The sequence below is a fragment of the Micropterus dolomieu genome, linkage group LG05 (genome assembly GCF_021292245.1).
Source record: "Micropterus dolomieu isolate WLL.071019.BEF.003 ecotype Adirondacks linkage group LG05, ASM2129224v1, whole genome shotgun sequence".
NCBI classification, from domain to species: Eukaryota; Metazoa; Chordata; class Actinopteri; order Centrarchiformes; family Centrarchidae; genus Micropterus; species Micropterus dolomieu.
In genome coordinates this window covers 4,918,035-4,930,832 of record NC_060154.1, presented here as the reverse complement: position 1 = coordinate 4,930,832, position 12,798 = coordinate 4,918,035, and the positions used below count along the sequence as shown (strand labels likewise).

Genomic DNA, 12,798 nt, shown 5'->3' with positions numbered 1-12,798 from the left:
AATGAGCATGCGCAGAGTGTGTTACACTGAAAGTGTCGGGAGAAACAAGTTCCACCTAGGAACTATAATGTTGACTGATTTGAGAATAAGTTTTTCTCCGTCGCTTTGGTGCATTTCTCAGATCAGAATTTAAATTCTCAAAACTAATCCACATCAACTATTCACTTGTGTACTCCATAATAGCAATTTCTCATTATTATGAACCAATTGCAAATGCTTTTACACAGTGATGCAATTGTCTACTTTTCGCTACATCATCAATTGCTTATGTCATGCTGATCACAATGTATTATACCAGTCTCTGTTGAATAGTCTTATCCCCAAAACATCTAGGCATAAATTCATTGCATAAGTCAGTACATGCAAAATGGTTGAACACATTATCAAAAATCAAAGTTAAACACAGTCAAACTTTATTCATGTTCTTTGCATACAAGCTGGGGTACAGAGAAAAGCAACAGCAAGTTGATACAATATACATGGGGATATACATTTTTTTGTCTTTCCCAATACTCTAGGGGGTTCTCCAATCTTCCGATGTTTGGTTCACCCAGGTACATTTGGACCTCCACTGTTGCATTTGCAGTGGCATTTTTGGTTCTCGTCTGCAGGACTGGTGTCCAAATAATGCCATAGTTTGCTACCTAAGACAGACAAACAGGCTGTAAGTGACTAAATACAGTAACACAATTAGAATGTATGCAGTATCCATTACCTTGAGTCAAAGGCTGAGAAGCTTCTGATATGTGAAGACGACGAGGAGGACGGGCTGTTTTGAATAACAGCAGCACATTCAGCAGAGAGTCTCTTCTCGGCCTCTGCTGCTTTATTGGGGCTAAAGAACCCTATCTTTTTAAACCTGGGATCAAGCAGTTTTGCCAGTGACATGATGCTTATTGATTGCAGTGTGTATAGCTTCTCCCTCAACGGTCTCCTCAGACCGTTGAGCGGACCATTGAGGGGGCCATTGCTTTGCTCTCTGGAGTTTGGAGGATTCCCATTTCCTCCTCCAGTGCATGGTGTAGCATTGATGAAAGGGGAATGACTTTTGATCCAGACACTCTTCTCCTCTGACAGCTCAACTGAACCATTATTAAATGGGACGTTTAGACATTTTGCAATAATGTTTTACTGTTCTGATAAGAGCGGGGCAACGTCAGTGTGAAGGCCTGCCAAAGCTGCTCCTACAGGTTCCTTGAGGTCATAAATACTTTGGAGCATATGGTATGTGCTGTTCCAGCGTGTATCCACCTCTTGAATTAGTTTCAGTGCCGGCTGGCCCATTTGCTCCTGCACCTGTGTCAGCCTCTCCTATAAAATACGCAAACAAAAAGTGATTAATGCAAGTGTCACTGCAGCAGCAACTTAAACAAAAGTGTCATTTAGAATATTGCAATGAAATAAAGGTTTTCACCTTTGCAGTGGTGCTGCTCCTGAAATAGCCCACTGTCTTCCTAGAGTTTACCCAGATGACAGACAACAGTGTTTTGGTCAAGAGCCTTAAGTAAATTTAAAGTATGCGCCACACAGTTTGTGTGACGCAAATTAAGCTCCTTGGCACAAGCACCCATATTTGCTGCACCATCAGCCACAAGGCAAATAACTTTGTGTGTAATACCCCACTGTGACATAAGCGCTGCTTTTACTTTATTTTCAGCAGTATGTGCCTCAGGGAAATGCAGCACCCCAAAAACAACAGAATGCAAAGAGGTGCTTGCATCTATAATATGACACGTCACAGCTAGATATGCATGCGAGTTGATAGAGGTCCACATATCTGATGTTAAGCTAACAGCAGACACCTTCAACACCAAGGCTTTGGCTTTCTCCTTGGATTCCTTATTTTTGTCCTCCACCACAGCTTTCAAAGCCTAAAGGAAAGAAGAGAACAACTCTTGGAAAGGAAAGCTACATAAGAAGTCAAAAATGAAGAGCTGACATGTCCCAGGGGTAGTGCATGATGATGTGGGAGTGGGCAGCGTTGGCAGCCATCTTAAATACATCTAAGCCAGGCTGAACAGGTGAGCCACATGTCTTGATGACCCTGGCCTTGGCTCCGCCTATAGACAGCCTGGAACACACAAACACCAAACCAGCACAACACAACACAGACAACCACAGGGTCGTCACAAAACGAATAAACGAATATATACTTATAGATATAGATATATATGAGAGATTCTATACATGTCTATTTGACTTTTTTTGTAAATGTGATCTTGAAATGATGAAGATATCTGTTGTGATGTGGAAAGAATCTGTGACATGACAGGCAGGAACGTCAGCCAAGGGCTGTATCCTACCGAAGCCCTAAGTGCCATCCATTCAAATATTTAGCTTACTCCATTTTCCTGTGATAACAGGATAATTATCCCGAGATCTTGGCAGGAGCGTTTCTTAATAATAATTTCAAAAGGGTTGGTAGAGCATGGGCTGCACAGTCAAAGGGATGTGTGTTCAATCCTCACTCAAGAACATTTTCTTTCTTTTTCATGTTTTTTATAATCCTCTTCAAAAAAGTTCTTTGAAGCGACTGTTTCACATGCTCACAATAAAGCGCATGCTGGACTGTGCGCATCCTGGAGATTGGTCCACATCCATCAACCTATGGACTTTTCATTTCCCCATCATTAGCAGGCAGAGTAAATTCCTGTGCTTCTCATTTAGAAGAATCCATTTAACGTTATACATTTTATGACGGCTATTTTGGAACCTTTGAAATAGCCATCGGGAAATGTGTGATTGGATTCCCCTGAATCTCTTTATTATAACAACTTTGTTGAAGAGGATGATAAAAAAAAAAAATACAAAAGAAGGGGAAAAAAACTCTAAGAGAAGGTGTTGAACTTACAATTCTTAGATTGCTAGTTTTATGCTATACCAACTGAGCTAACCAGTGACTCTAGAAATTTTACTGAAATTCTCCTAAAGAAACCCACCTGCTGACCATTGTATTCAGCTATGGTTTGTTATCTCAAGCAAAACGGTATCCTGTTATCAAGGGAAACAATATTCATTATCTCAAGATCACAAGATAGATATACCATTATCACGGGAAAACGTGGTAAAATAAATATTTGAATGGATCCAGCTTAGGGCTTCGGTAGTATCCCCCATGCTTACATTTCTAATTTTGTAATTTTTACCATTGTGACATGCAGTGCTGTCTTTTTCTTTTCTGTATCACAATGACATGCTCTGTCAATAAATTACAGTACGAACAGTCAAAGCATTACTGTGATTCCTGTCCTGTCTCCTGCAATGTATGACTTTGTACTGGTGAAAGTGATATATACACCATACAGAAAGTGTGCAGCCTTGTGCATTTTCAATCAGTCACAACTCTAGCTGTAATTACCACAACTCCAGCTGTAACTTCCACAGCTGCAGCCAAGATAACCCCAGCTGTAACTTCCACAGCTGCAGCCAAGATAACCCCAGCTGTAACTTCCACAGCTGCAGCCAAGATAACCCCAGCTGTAACTTCCACAGCTGCAGCCACGATAACCCCAGCTGTAACTTCCACAGCTGCAGCCACGATAACCCCAGCTGTAACTTCCACAGCTGCAGCCACGATAACCCCAGCTGTAACTGCCACAGCTGCAGCCACGAAAACCCCAGCTGTAACTTCCACAGCTGCAGCCACCACAACTCCAGCTGTAACTGCCACAACTCCAGCTGTAACTACCACATCTGCAGCCACGACATCCCCAGCTGTAACTTTCAATGGTTTGAGCACAACACATCAAATGACATTGTATTCCACTGTACTGCTGTGATCTTCAAAATCTCTAAAGTACCTAAATTGCACTGCAGATGAGAGAAAAAGTGTTTTTTATTAAACACAGAGGATTTTAGGCTCAGTCCCCTCTTATGTCTAATATCATTTTGTTAAATTAAATCTTTAGAAAAGTCTTGACAAGTCAACAAAATGACTCATAACCACACTGTTGGCTGTATTTCCCAGAAATGTGAAGAGTGGAGATGTGCAAGTGTCAAATGATTTACACAGTACAATGAAAAGCTCAAACCAAGCAATCTGACCTATTAAAGAGGGATTTAAGAGGTGTCAATAATTCCCATGCTTTGTAACTGAAGAAGCAGCTGTCAAGCTAAAAGCCTGGGAACCAGGAAACTAGTGAAGTGTTTCCTGCTCACTCCTCCCTACATTGCAAGTAAATAAGGACATTCCTCATACAAAACAATGGTTACCTTTGCAAGTGCCTCATAACAAGTTTATGACAATTGTACCCTGAATCAGGATTTTGAACGGTCTGTCGCATATTACTTACATGCACAGAATGCACAGAAATGTCTATTGATCATGAATCTGTTTTTTCTTGTGTCATCAAGAATAAATGTATTAGTCTTAAAGAATGTGTCTGTCCAATTAATTGAACAACCAGAATATGAAAGAAGAAATGCGCCAGATCCGGCTTTTTGTAGCCTGGTATGCAGTATGAGGAGCTGGATACCTGCTTAAACGATGTGTTTTACAGTAATTCAGTCCTTGACCGTCTTTATCATTTATTCAATTATGACAAATGTTACAAAAGTTCTATTGTGTTTGTGTGTGTGTCTGGTACAAAATGATTTCCGTTTTATACCACAAACACAATAGAACTAGAATCAACTAGCAGTGATATAGATGGGATTCTGTGCAACATCATCACGAGATGAGCAGCACTCACATATCTAGCTACAGTGTTGGGCAAATTACTCAGTAATGGTGATTAGTTACTTTTTACTAATATTATTCATTTAAAAAGTAACAATATTACTTTACTTATTACTGGGTATTAAAAGTAAATAGTCACGTTACAATTACTTTCAACCACCGCACCCCATACTTAAAAGTGACAGGAAACCTGTTCAGCAGTGCATTTTAGATATGAATCCACTTTACTGGAACAGTAATTAACCGGAGGTGTCAACAAACAGCCGAAATGAAAACACTGCAGAATCTCAGACCAGAGGATGCTGTATCATATAGGCTATGGATATAGGCTATTTAAAAACAATAAAAAACAAAGCAGGTTACTCCCAAACATTTAAGCTAATTCAGCATCAATGAGTATGACTTTTATGAAGCATTATGTTTTTTAACGCCACTGAGATAAAAAGAAAATCAAGCAAGTGTCTCAACTTTAGGACCAACGTTACTGTTTTGCACATATATTTATAAGAGAAGTATTTTCTGTTTTTTTATTTATCTGTTTTTTTGTTAATTAACGTCACTCTCCCCTGCCAAGAGGATGCATCACTGGCAGTAGCAGCTGGAATTTCTTTCTACAGCCAAAGTTTCACATTGCTGTGCTTCTTTAGCAGATGCTTCAATACAAAATTGTTTGCAGTTGTAAACTTTTTGCTGGTCGCACAAAGTTTACAACGGAAAACAATGTTCTTTGCATCTCTGAGTATGACACAGCTAGGCCAAATAGCAGTACTTATAACTGTGGAAAGAATGCCTCTGGCAGTCAACAAGAATTTACAAACAATGGGTAATCTACGCTGATTACAGTGGTTGACTACAGTCTTCTGACCGGCTACCAAAGTGCTTTTGCCCCCTGGCTGCGCGCTCATCGAGTAGTGTTTAAGTAGAAGAAACCCGTCTATAATGTATGTAAAACATGTAACCATGCTTTCAAAAAAAATATGCTAAGCATGCATTCATATTTTTTTCCACTTTGGGGTAGTACAACAAGCTTTAAACACCATGTTGACAATTTATTTTGTTTGTTTGTTTGTTTGAAAAGCTGGATGCCTGTTGCCTTTTGGTTTTTGTCTGTCTGTTTGTGTTCTCTCTCTTGCTTTTTCTTTCTCTCTCTCTTGTTTCTCCTGGCAGCAGAGTTGTTTGTGCCACAGCTCCCAGGTATGCCACCTTGACACACCTGCTGATTTAAATTCACCCACCTGATGCAAACCTGCTGTAATTAAGGCAGAGCCTGACATCCAGTCCCTGCTAAATCGTTGAGTTATTTACTGTATGTCTCCTGACAAACCTGCTTTTTGCTAACCTGCTAGTTTTGGCCTGCTTGCTTGTTGCCTTTTGTTTGACAGTCCATTGTATGTATATGGTTTTGCCGTTGAAACTGGATAGGCTAAATGGACATTTTACTCTGCACGGTAAAACAAATACACTTATTAATCAGCAACACAACATAGCTGGAGATTCTTAAACGATACAGTACGGTAACACAAAGACAAAGGTACTGCGCATCAGACAGGGCACTCCTGGGCTAAACCACCTCAGTAGCCCTCAGTATTAGACTGAGCTACTACAGTAGTGATGACAGTAAAAATAAAAGTAATATTGTAGTAGAGTTTAAAATGACCAAAAAGCAGAGAGCGCAGATGAAGAGAGGAATTGTATTGGGCTACGTGAATAAGAAATCTGTTTTACAACCTCGATGAAGGTTTCATTTTAAAATTATTTTATACCAGCTAAAGTAGTTCTAAAACCATCTGTTACTAGTAGTAGCCTAATACATTCTGTATTCGTGATCTTTAATCTCTGTGGAAATGAAACACACCCTGACTAATTATAAACTGTAAATAATATATTTTGACTAAGGATTTCCCATCTTGGATCCTGCCCCTTTTCCACTGCATGGTACCAGCTTGACTCGCCTTGCCTCAACTTGCCTTTTTTGGTTTTCCACTGGGGAAAAGTTTTACCTGTACCTGCTACCTGGTACTTTTTTTCTAATCACCTCCATCAAGGTTCCAAGTGAGCTAAAAAGCATGCACATTAACAAAATGTACATGTACAATGTAACATGTTTTTCATTAAAATTTTATTGTTGTGATCATTGTTAACATGAGACTATCCCCTCCCTCCATCAAAATTTTAGACCAATTTCAAAACTGCCTTTTATTACAAAGATTCTAGAAAGAATTGTGCATAATATGCGTATCTGTGACTTTGCCGATTTTTCAAGCTACGTGAAAGTGTCACACTGTCTATTGTAATTTACAAACTAAGTGCAATATGCAATCACAGAAACAGTCTGTACCTGGAGTAGTGAGAAGTAACATTAGTCAACATGGAAAGAAAAGTCATTTGTTGGATATTTTTCTTTGGATATTTACATGCATCCTCTGGACAAGGTAATTATTGGCGTGATATTTTTATCCGGTCTTTTGTTTGTTTAAGTTGACGGAGACAAATAGCTAAACACCACAAGTCATAATATTTTGTCTATTAACACCTAGATTGTGTTGTTACAAAATGTAAACAGACAGACAGACAGACAGACAGGTCATGGTAGTGGTGATTGTAGCCAAGTGAAGCAAAAGCGCATTACAATACATGTGCAAAGATGGCACAGACAGTACAATACCTCAAATTCACCAAGGTAGAAATTGGAAAACAACATAAACCCCACGGCTGTGAGAGGCAGCGACGATGGTTATGCGCTGTAACAGTGTGGCAGAGAGCAGAGTAGAGAAAACAGCTTTCCATGTGCCCAGACCCACGAGGGGACACACACAATTAAAGCAAATTAAAATAATAGTCTCTCAAAACTGAGGAATTTGATTTAATTGTGTTCCTGAAAATGTTAAATATTAATTCTACTAAACTGCCACTACCATGTCTCCAATTTAAAAAAACTGGACAGACAAAGAAATCCAAAATAGAGCAGGCAGGAAGCCAAAAAACATGTAAAGGGTCAAACACACACAGGTCAGGCAGGCATAAATAGGTTCCAGATTTTTTTTCAGGTGAACAAAATACAGGTGCAGAGGCTAGAGCCAAGACAGAAAACAAAAGGTAAAATAATATAGGAGAAACACTACTTTAATAAATGTTGTCATAGGGGCACCACCCAGTTTATAAAAAAAGTTATTATATATATATATATATATATATATATATATATATATATATATATATATATATATATATATATATAAAAATATATTATATATAGAATTATTTCAATACATTGACCGTGTCTTCTGCTTCAAAGCAGACAACTTCTTGCTTATTAAACAAGGGTGTTTATTTATAGCTAAATAAATAAATAATAAATAAATTGAGATTAATTAAAAAAATAAACAAACACAACAGGTTACCAGCAGATATTGTGATGAAACAAACCTGATCTTACTTGAAAAAGTGAAGTATGATCTACTACTGAACACAATGGTAAACTTTTATGTTATTAAAATTTGTGAGTGAATGAGGTCTTTTGATCATGTAGTCGTGTAGATGACTTTTTTTAAGTCTAGAGATACATCTGTCTCCCACATTTGGTACAATCTTAAGACTTAGACTCTTAGACTTAGTTATCATTGCAAAGGTCTTAAGATTGCACTGCCCACATTTTAAGTCGATTGGACTAATTCTCTAGGAGGAGTTTGTCAAAGTACAGAGTCTGTAAATGGTGAAAGAATTCCTAAAAAATTCAAAATGGCTGACTTTGCGTTGGGTATAGGGTATGTGACTCTTTTTTAAGTCTGGAGATGATTCATCTGCCCTCCCAAGTTTTGGTGGGGGGGAGGGGTTAGTAGTGGTTATGGTTAGGGTAAATCTCGGGGGATTGAATGTAAGTCAATAATGTCACCTATAGTGATGAAAATACAACTGTGTGTGTGTGTGCAAGGCATGGAACAAAGGAAGTGAACTGGTATGGTGAGTAGCTGGTGAGAGAATTATTTGCAGAACATGAGGGAAAGCCTGAGGGCATATGATGGACAGCTTGAGGATCTGGGGAGTTGGAGCTAGAGACAGGGACAGATAGAGAGCATAATCCAGAGGGCTTGAAATGAGAGTGTGTGGCTTTAAATACGTACTTAAAAGCTATTTCTTTGTTATATTTAGTGATTATGTCCTGCAGTATTTGTATGTTCAAGGACATGTAGCAATTACCTGGAATCTTTTAAACCCTGACACACAACTCCCAAATTATTCGTTAGTATTTTATTAGTATCCACATATAATATTCTGTTTTAATCCCTACAGGCTCACTGGCATTTTTACAGATGCAGATAGCTTCCTATGGAGAGGTCAGCAATGGAACCATCACTGAACTTGTTGAACAGGTATATAAAAGAATATAAGTAAAATAGCAGTTTTGTTAAGGCTGTAAAGCTAACATTATTATTGTTTTCTCTCAATTTAGTTCTTTAGAAAGGTAATCCTGAACGGAACAGCCTACAAAGTTACCGTGACAAAAATTAGGGTTAGAGCTCAAACTCCCATAGCTCCAGTTCCAACCACCACAGCTCCCCAATTCCAGCTCCAACCACCACGGCCCCCATGACTCCAACCACCCTCACCCCTAAGACTCCTGCTCCAACCACATCACACCTCACAAATTTGGCGCTAACCACCCAGAGTCCGCCTCCAATACTTAGGCTCCAACCACCACAGTCCCCTGTTTGAATCACATCATCTCCAACCACCACCTGTCAGGGTCCAACCACCATCTTGTGCTGCAAGACTATGCAGCAAAGTGTTTTTTAATTGTTTCACCTGCAGACAGAATGTATTTATTTTCAGAAACACTGATTTTTAAAAATTATTTTGTACTAAAATGTCTATTTTGCTCACATCTGTACCAACATTTATATGTATGATAACTAGGGCTGGGCACGCATTAATTAAGGACAACAATTATTTTATCATGCATTAACGCAGTTTTTATTTTTATTATTATTTTGAAAGTCCGTTGCTCACTGGCTCTGAATACACATACAGTCAAACCATGGGTCACAGGAGTCACCCACCCAAACAAGCAGCGGAGGGAGGCTTCGGCAGACTACACTATGCAGCGTGTGGGAGCAGATAAACAAAAGCAAGATAAGTGATCAAATGCCATAGCGAAGTGGATAGCTAAACAATGCATGCTGATTAGTATTGGGGAAGATGTCGGTCTTAGGAACACTGTTAAAATCACAACGTAGTTGCTTGGCCCCGCGGGGTTGCTCTGCTCTTCTCAGGTAAACAGGAGCCAAGCGCACCGCCATAAACGGCAGGCACTCTATGGAGAGTAACCACGGCAACGGCTTCTGTGCACTACATAGCTGTAGCCTATTTGACTTAAGTTAAAATTACAGGCTACATAACTTTACCTGATAGGCCTACATCTAGGCGGACGTGTTCGTATTTTTGTTCCTTTTGTGTTCTTTCATAAATCCTTTAAAATAAACTTTAATTGACATTTGATTTGAAAACAAAGAGGATATTATAAATACATTATTTATTGTGATATGCCTTAAAACATTAAGTGAAAATGAAAAGATAATATCAAGCAAAAATGTTGCTATTGTGTATAACAATAAATAAAAAAATGTACCTCAATATATAAAGTTATAAATATTAGCAGACACAATGCCAGATGAGAAATTATAAAAATAAGTGTTCAACCAGGTGAAGATGAGGTAGGCTGAAAATGCATGTGTGTTGGAAATGTATGTGTGGTAATGCTGCATGACTTTAGAATTTTTACAGTGGCCTATATTGGAGATTTTCTTAAAAAACAACAACAACATTTTCAAGTTCACTTTCCTGTATATTTCAACAACTGAGTACAGGAGGAGAACAAAAAACATAAATCTTTTAAATTGTATAACCTAAAATTACTTTCTAGAATTTTCAAGAAATTCCAACCACAAATATCTGGTAGATGGTTTTCAATAAAATAAATCAGTGCTATAAATTCAGAGATAATTAAATTCCATCATTAAATAATGAATGCCATGTGACGCATGCAAAGCAAAAACTAACAGTGTTTTTGTTTTGGTATTTTTATTAAAATATTTTATACAGTGGAAATAACACATACAATTGTACTGTTCATGTCGCCATATTTACTTTGCGACAACTCGTGGTATGTTTTCCGCATCAACAGTTGCTTTGGACTGAAAATAAGATTGTAGTGACGTTGCATACATTCTTAACATTTTGGATGATCATGTGATGACATACTTTTATTGTGTGGAGGTGTGCCATACAGACTATTATTTTTATTTTAAAATCACTGCAAACTAACTATCGATACTGACACATAGCAGAGTGCATCAAATCTAATCATATAAATTATAAAGAGATTCCGCCAGAGTATAATACAAATTGTTTGATTTTCTTTTTGTAGCCGACTCAATAGAACAAGAATCTATACTAGCACTGATATAATACCACATTATATGTGAGTATATAACCATCTTTAAAAAAATTATGTTAAACCTGCTTTAATAATTTTGTCAACTTTGAGGCAGTGCAACAAGTTTTAAACACTATGTTGACTTTGTTTTCCATACATCTTATATGATGTGGGTTCATCACTAAAGCAACTCCTTTCATATTACATGTAGTAAACTGTTCTGAGGCACGATGCAGCCAATCCTTGCACTGAGAAACAAAATCCAACACATTAGTCATAGTACCTCAGTACCAATCAGACATAAACCGCTCTTTCAGCACTTTCATAGGGCCACGGATACCATGCCCAAACGCAAGTTCAGTGGGGCTGAACCCGAGGGACTTTTGTTTGGCTTCACGACAGGCGAAAAGAACAAAAGGCACCCCTTCATCCTTTTCAGTGTCGTAACATACTTGCGTAACATGGATTTAAGCATTTGATTAACTGTTCTTTGCCACTCCTCCACATGTAGTTATTTGATCCACTGTTGTTATAAAAGAGTTTAAAATTCAATTGAATTCTAAATCAAATGGAAAAATGTATCCATTACAATAAACCATATTACTTCCTCTTACAGCAATTATGTTGATAATATTAAGAAGTAAAATATCTTACCACATTTTAGTCCTACAGACGGCCTTCACATGCACAAGATTTTCCAGTTCAGTGAACACAGAAACACAGAGAAATGCATCAGAAAAAGCCAACAGCTAAAATATGCTGTAAAGAAACTGCAAAAATGTTTTCAAGACTTCCACTGTTCACAGGATGTGAATGTATAGGCTAATAATGTAGAACAGTAGAGTTTGAATATACCAAAAAGCATAAAGAACAGATGGAGAGGAACTGCATTACACAAATAAGAAACCTGTTTGACAACCTTGATGTCAATGGGGATGAACTTTGCCCCTATTTAAATTCCAATTATTTGATACCAGCTAAAGTTGTTTTAAAAATACCTTCTGTTACTAGTACCACATTCTGTGTTGACATGTGTGTCTGTAACTTAACCTGTTTTTTCAGGTTTAGTGAAAGGAGGATCTGTGACCAACGCTTTGTAACTTCCTCCATAGTTTAGGGAGGAGCAATTCTAAACTAAGTGCAACATACAATCACAGAGTAATTGTCTGTACCTGGAGTAGCAAGAAGTAACACCAGTCATCATGAAAATAAGATTCTCTTGGTGGATATTTTTCCTTGGATATTTACATACATTATCTGGACAAGGTAACTACTGGAGGGATATTTATACTTTGATTTTAAAATTATTTCAGTATGTGTTTTATATGACAAACAAAATATACAAAATAAAAAAGATTGTTATAAGTTATTGCTTGTTTTTTTATCTCTTCTTTATAAAAGAAATTATATTTCTCTAATTAAATAAACTTTAGTAGTTTGCCACAAACAAGATCGGACAAAGAAATTGGACTTGGATTAGAATACAATGACTAATAATTATAAAATGGCCATTCTGTTTGCCTTAATTGTTTTAAGATGAAATTATCAAAATTAATTTAATGAAATATGTAATGATATTAGGGTAAGTAGAGTTGATTACTTTGCTTTGGTTCATTTCCAAGATGGCATTTACTGCCTGAATGGATCTGTCAAGGACTTTTTTAAAACATACAAAAAAAACTAAGAC

The 12,798-nt window shown here is 37.6% G+C and overlaps 1 long non-coding RNA gene across 1 annotated transcript; it reads right to left on the bottom strand.

The window, feature by feature from the left end:
• Window positions 1-390: 390 nt before the first annotated feature.
• LOC123971574 lies at window positions 391-1,971 on the bottom strand. The gene is made up of 3 exons (XR_006825229.1): window positions 1,415-1,971; window positions 716-1,311; window positions 391-644 (listed from the first exon to the last, which is right to left on the bottom strand). It is a non-coding gene; the product is annotated as an uncharacterized LOC123971574 (long non-coding RNA).
• Window positions 1,972-12,798: the final 10,827 nt, after the last annotated feature.